The 7,508-nt window shown below is 36.2% G+C and overlaps 1 pseudogene; it reads left to right on the top strand.

The window, feature by feature from the left end:
* Positions 1 to 6,292: 6,292 nt before the first annotated feature.
* Positions 6,293 to 7,243, top strand: LOC109456023 (protein N-terminal asparagine amidohydrolase; annotated as a pseudogene).
* Positions 7,244 to 7,508: the final 265 nt, after the last annotated feature.

Raw genomic sequence — 7,508 nt, 5'->3', positions numbered from 1 at the left:
GGTATATAGAAGGATTCAGGTTGAGATTAGTAGGAGGGGCAGAGGCACAGAACAGGCTGATCCTACACTCACATGTGTCAGTTAAAAATCATGAAGGATATATACTGTGCTCATGGATAGGAAGAATTAACATCATTAAAATGTCCATACCACTCAAAGCAGTCTATAGATTCAATGCAATCCCCATCAAAATACCAATGGCATTTTTCATAGAACTAGAACAAATAATCTTAAATTCTATATGGAACCACAAAAGACCTCAAATAGGCACAGCAATCTTGAGTGTAAAAAAAAACAAAGTTGGAGGTTATCAAGCTACCCAATATCAAACTATACTACAAAGCTATAGTTATCAAAATAACATGGTACTGACATAAAAACAAACACATAGATCAATGGAACAGCATAGAGAGCCCAGAAATAAACACATGCTTATATGGTCAATTAATTTTTATCACAAAGGAAGCAAGAATATACAATGGCTTAAAAATAGTCTTTTCAATAAATGGTGTTGGGAAAACTGGACAGATACATGCAAAAAATGAAACTAGACCACCTTCTTACACCATATATAAGAATAAACTCAAAATGTAATAAAGACTTAACTATAAAAACCTGAAACCATGAAACTCTTAGAAGAAAACATAGGCAGCAAACTCTTTGATAATGCTCTTAGTAATATCATTTTTCCATAGATCTTCTCGGGCAAGGGAAACAAAGGAAAAATAAACAAATGGAACTACATCAAACTAAAAAGTTTTTGCACAGCAAAGGAAACCATCAACAAAATGAAAAGACAACCTACTGAATGGGAAAAGAGATTTGCCAATGACACATCCGATAAATGGTTAATACCCAAAACTTATACAGCTTAACACACGCACGCATGCACACACACACACACACACACACACTCCAATTAAAAAATGGGACCTGAAAAGACATTGCTACAAAGAGGACCTACACATAGCCAACAGACATATGAAAAGATGCTCAATGTCACTAATCATCAGAGAAATACAAATTAAAACCACAATGAGATGTCACCTCACACCTGACAAAAACACTATTATCAATAAATCAACAAACAACAAATGTTGGTGAAAATGTGGAGAAAAGGGAACCTTCATGCACAGTTGGTGGGATTGCAAATTGGTGCAGCCACTATGGAAAACAGTATGGAGACTCCTCAAAAAATTAAAAATAGAATTACCTATGACCCAGCAATTCCAGTTCTGGGTATTCATCCAATGAAATCCAAAACACTAATTTGAAAGATATCTGCATCCCTATGTTCAATGCAGCACTATTTACAATAGCCAAGATATAAAAGCAACCTAAATGTCCATCAAAGATAACTGAAGAACATGTGGTACATATATATAATGAAATAATACTTAGCCATAAAAAAGAATGAAATCTTACATCCAACAACATGGATGGACCTACAGGGTATTATGCTAAGAGAAATAAGTCAGACAGAGAAAGACAAATACCATATTATTTCACTTACTTGTGGAATTTAAAAAACAAAATAAATGAACAAAAAAAAACAGAAACAAACTCACTGATACAGAGAGAGAGAACATTTTGATGCTTGCCAGGTTGGAAAAGTGTCGAGGGATGGGTGAAAAATGGGAAGGGATTAAGATGTGCAAACTGCGGTTTATAAAAACAGTCATAGGGAAGTAAAGTACAGCATGGCAAATCTAGTCTATAATATTGTAATAACTATGTATGGTGTCAGATGGGTACTTGACTTATTGGAGTGATCACTCTGTAAATTATTTAAATGTCTAATCACTGCATTGTACACCTGAAACTAATATTGTATGTCAACTCTAATTGAAACATAAAAAATTATTTTTTTAAAAAAATTATGAGAATAAACAATGGCTGAGCTACCAGTTATATCACTCCTGTAAACTATACTGAAAACATCCCACTCAAACTCCTATGCATTACAACATTCGCAATGGATCTCTCCATCCCTTGAAGCTCATGACGCCAACCTCAGTACACAAATTTGAGAAGCCAGAACATTTGATCTTCAGAAAACTGATGACTAGCTGATCCTTTCTTGCCTTTAATTCCTACATTCCTAAACCAACACCCTAATGTAGGCCCCTATAACATTTATATTTCTCATACATTCATCCTATATCTGATAAGTTCTTATCTCCTATAACACAGTCTTTCTCCAATTCCATCTACTATGCATCCTGGAACTTGCATTCCATGATTAACGAACTTTTCAAAATCTTTCACCTCTTTAATAAATTTATTTTTTATTATATGTTTTAACTGAAATTTTTGTATACCACTTGAAGTAGGCATGACTAATATTCATCAATATTTCTTATTTTCTTCTCCTTGGCACCCTCAGAGAGGTATGTGTATACACATTTTAAGAAAGAAAATGTGTATACACATTTTAAGAAAGAAAAACTCTTAAAATTGTAATAGTCAAAATATACTGATAACAAAAGATGAATACAAGTCACGTTTGACCTCTGCAATTACAAGAGGTGCTCAAAGTAGTTACCATCAGTGTCCAGACACTTCTGATTACAGCAAACTACTGCTTGAGCAACATTGACCAAAGTGTCCAATGAAATGTAGGCAGAAGTGATATTGCATCTCTTTGGAGAAGTATTTAAAAGCCAATATGTAACTCTCTATATTTGCTTCCTTTATTGTGGTACTTGTGAAAGCTTATCTTGATATGCAGGTAGCATAATGTGAAAATATTCAGGAATATTAAGACACCCCATGGAGGACAACTGTCCTAGAGAGTCACTCAGTATGACAGTGACTTTTCTGTTAAACTTTTGGTATGTAAAATCTTGAGATCTAGTTCTGTTTGTTCCAGTTTCTTAACCTAGACTAGTCTGATTAAACACTCCTGAATCACAACAGCTCTAATTGAGCACTCTCATGAGCAGCATGTTTGTTTATTCATTTACATATGCCTCAGAATCTGGATCCCAGGTTTATCATCTCCTCTCTCTTCCTCATAGACCATTACATATTTGAGGACCATCCATTTGATGATACAATGCCTGGAACTTCATGTTCTCTTTTATAACCTACAATCAACCTGGATGCTCTTAATGTTCATGTACAAGATCAATTCACCAATCTATCTAATCAGTTATTTCACTCTCTCAACACCACTTCAGTGCGACATTTCATAAGCATCATGCATATTTTCATCACCCAGTTCAGTTTCTCCTCTGAAATAATGCATTCACCCATTTCACTTTCCGAGCACAGCCTCTTTTCCTCCAATTTCATTGGTTTAATCATTCCCTATTATACCAATTCTTCAACCACATCAAGACACCTAGGATACCGACCCTTCTAGTACTATCGATCTCATTGATTTTGATCCTTAGTAATTCTAACAATTTTGGACCCTTCTGTCAATATTCTCATGGTCATTTGTTCATTTTCCCTTCCTTCACTACACCCAATAAAACCTTACTTTTGATGAACAAAAGTGTTTGTCTTCTCTGCAGCTTCCTCTTATAAAATACCTACAACTAGATAGACTGATTCAACTATAAAGGTACTCATCAACATCAACTCGATCCTTCTATACTCCCTGAAAATACTAATAGTTCCTCTTAAGTCACTTTCTCATTCTTCACATAACTACCTTATTGACCCTAAATCTCAACTTGACTCATTCTAGGTTTTTTTTTGTTTTGTTTTTTGTTTTGTTTTTTTTATCATAGACATGATAACAAGGAACTCCTTCTAACCACAAACTGACAAAGCTAAAAGCATTAATAACCATCCTTTTCTTTTTTTAATTAAAGTTTATTGGCATGACAATTGTTAGTAAAGTTACATAGATTTCAGGTGTACAATTCTGTATTACATCATCTATAAATCTTATTGTGTGTTCACCACCCAGAGTCAGTTCTCCTTCCATCACCATAGTTGATCCCCTTTACCCTCATCAACCACCCTCCTGCCCCCTTACCCTCTGGTAACCACTAAACTATTGTCTGTGTCTATCAGTTTTTGCTTCTCATTTGTTTGTCTTGTTCTTTTGTTGTTTTTGGTTTAAATACCACATATCAGTGAAATCATATCGTTCTCTGCTTTTTCTGTCTGACTTATTTCGCTTAGCATTATAATCTCAAGATCCATCCACGTTGTCACAAATGGTCCTATTTCATCTCTTCTTACCACCAAATAGTATTCCATTGTGCATATATACCACAACTTCTTTATCCATTCATCTATCAAAGGACATTTTGGTTGTTTCCATGTCTTGACCACCATAAATAAAGCTGCAATGAACATTGGAGCACACGTGTCTTTATCTCTAAATGTTTTCAGATTTTTTGGGTAGCTACCCAAAAGAGGGATTGCTGGGTCATATGGTAACTCTATTTGTAATTTTGAGAAGAATATCCACACTGCCTTCCACAGTAGCTGCACCAGTCTGCATTCCCACCAACAGTGTATGAGGGTTCCTTTTTCTCCACAGCCTCTCCAACACTTGTTACTATATGTCTTATTGATGACAGCCATTCTAACTAAGGTGAGGTGATATCTCATTGTTTTTTATTTGCATTTCTCTGATGATTAGTGATGTTGAGCATTTTTTCATATGTCTGTTTGCCATTTGTACGTCCTCTTTGGAGAAATGTCTCTTCAGGTCCTCTGCCCATTTTTCAATTGGGTTGTTTGTTTTTTTGTTGTTGAGTTGCATGAGTTCCTTGTATATTTTGGATATTAGGCCTTTATCGGAGGCACTGTTTGCAAAAATCTTTTCCCGTTCAGTAGGTTTCTCTTTATTTTGTCGATAGTTTCTTTTGCTGTGCAGAAGCTTTTAAATTTCATATAGTCCCATTCATTTACTTTAGCTTTCACTTCCCTTGCCTTTGGAGTCAAATTCATAAAATGCTCTTTGAACCCAAGGTCCATAAGTTTAGTACCTATGTTTGTTTTCTTCTATGCAGTTTATTGTTTCAGGTCTTATGCTTAAGTCTTTGATTCATTTTGAATTAATTTTGGTACATGGTGATAGATAGCAGTCCAGTTTCATTCTTTTGCACGTGGCTATCCAATTCTCCCAGCACCATTTATTGAAGAGGCTGTCTTTCCTCCATTGTATGTTTTTAGCTTCTTTGTCAAAAATTATCTGTCTATATTTATGTGGTTTTATTTCTGGGTTCTCAATTCTATTCCATTGGTCTACGTGTTTGTTTTGCTGCCAATACCATGCTGTTTTGCTTATTGTAGCCCTGTAGTACAAGCTAAAGTCAGGGAGTGTGATACCTCCAGCATTGTTCTTTTTTCTTAAGATTGCTTTGGCTATTCAGGTTCTTTTGTGGTTCCAAACAAATCTGATTTTTTATCCTATTTCTTTAAAAAATGCCATTGGGATTTTGATGGGGATTGCGTTAAATCTGTATATTGCTTTGGGTAATATGGCCATTTTAACTATGTTGATTCTTCCAATCCATGAGCACGGAATGTCTTTCCATTTCTTTGTGTCTTCGTCAATTTCTTTTAAAAATGTCTTGTAGTTTTCAGCATACAGGTCTTTCACATCTTTGGTTAAGTTTATTCCTAGGTATTTTATTATTTTGTCTACAATTGCAAAAGGAATTTTTTTTTTTCATTTCTTTTTCTGAGATTTGATTGTTAGTATATAGGAATGCAATGGACTTTTGTACATTGACTTTGTAGCCGGCCACATTACTATATTTGTTGATTGTTTCTAAAAGCTTTTTGGTGGAGTCTTTAGGGTTTTCTATATACAGCATCATGTTATATGCAAAGAGTGACAATTTAACTTTTTCATTCCCAATTTGAATGTCTTTTATTTCTTTCTCTTGCCTGACTGCTCTGGCGAGGACGTCCAACACTATGTTGAAAAGCAGAGGTGATAGGGGAAAGCCCTGTCTTGTTCCTGACTGTAGAGCAAAAGGGCTTCAGTTTTTCACCATTATTTATGAGATTAGCTGAGGGTTTATCATATATGGCCTTTATTATGTTAAGGTATTTTCCTTCTATACCTATTTTATTAAGTGTTTTAATCATAGAACATTCTTGAGTGATCTGTGAATAATATTTGTTATTATAAAAATGTAAACATTGAATGTTAATATAATCAAATGTTATAACTATATTGAAGAAGAAGAGGAGCAGGAGGCTAATAAGTAATATATAAAATTGAAAAATCAGGAAGAGTGGCCCACAGCTGGGGAGGCCACCATTTCCCTGGACCTGAGCCTGGGCCTGTCCCTGCCCTTGTGGCACCTCCACTATGCCACTGCTGGTGAAGGGGTGGCGAGTGAGTGTGGCTGCAGCAGTCTGCTGGGGACTTCAGCCTCTGCTCCTCACTTCTGGAGGAAAGAGCCAGACTTTTCCTATATCAGCCTGTTCAACACCTGGGACCCCAAGGGCCTTCTGTATGTTCCGCAAAGAGCTTGCAGTGACCTACCCTAAGAATGGCTCCATCTCCATTCTGGGTTCTGAAGCTGCCAGCATTTGTCACATTGAGATCCAGAAGCACACAGGTAATAGGGCTACCTGCTTGACACACTGTGATGGAACCGACACCAAAGCTGAGGTCCCCTTTATCATGAACTCTGTAAAATCCTTTACCGACCATGCTGAATGTGGAAGCCTGGAAGTGTACCTTGTGGGTGGCTTTAGTGATGATAGGTAGTTGTCACAAAAATTTCTTAGTAAGTCATCTTCTCAGACAAGAATATGACATTCACTTAGTGACATTATGTGTGACAGACTTAAATGACAGGGAAGAAAATGAAAACCACTTTCCAATAAATTATGGCTTTGCTGTCAACATTAAGATCGCAGAGGTTTACAGAGCCTCTTTCTAAGACCGAGGTCCAGAGGCGGAGCTGCGTGCTGCACGAGCTTTAACAGGAGGACCGATGATTAGTATTTACGATGCAAACACAGAACAACTCTGTACAGGACCGTATTCCCGGATGCCATCTCCACATGTGGATTTCTGGTTGCAGCAAGATGATAAGGAAATACTACAGGACCTTTCCACTTCACCACTAGCGGAGTCCCCCATTTTGTTAAACATATTAGATCTACCTTTGTTTTGTTTTTTAAATACCCATTTCCAAGACACACACTATTTCCTCAAAATAAAGCTCTACTCTAAAAAAGAGAGAGAGAGAGAAAGAAAAAGAAAGAAAGAAAGAAGATGGCTTATGGGAAGAGCTCCCCAGGAAGCTAAAAATAGAGTTACCAACAAAAGCAACTTTTTGGCAAGACAGAGACCATTGTTAGGAATTGAACAGAATATGAATTTGCAATCTACATCCATTGAGTCTTAGATCTCTTTCCTACTCAATGACTTTCAAATGGCTGTCAAAATAAAATCTTATTTTGGCAAAAAAAAAAAAAAAAAAGAAGGAAGGAAGGAAGGAAGGAGGAAGGAAGGAAGGAAGGAAGGATCAAGAAATAGCTATATAAACAGAGAGCATTTATCAGAATAACCA

Source organism: Rhinolophus sinicus, linkage group LG02, assembly GCF_036562045.2.
Source record: "Rhinolophus sinicus isolate RSC01 linkage group LG02, ASM3656204v1, whole genome shotgun sequence".
Taxonomy (NCBI): domain Eukaryota; kingdom Metazoa; phylum Chordata; class Mammalia; order Chiroptera; family Rhinolophidae; genus Rhinolophus; species Rhinolophus sinicus.
This window is presented reverse-complemented; position numbering and strand designations above follow the sequence as displayed.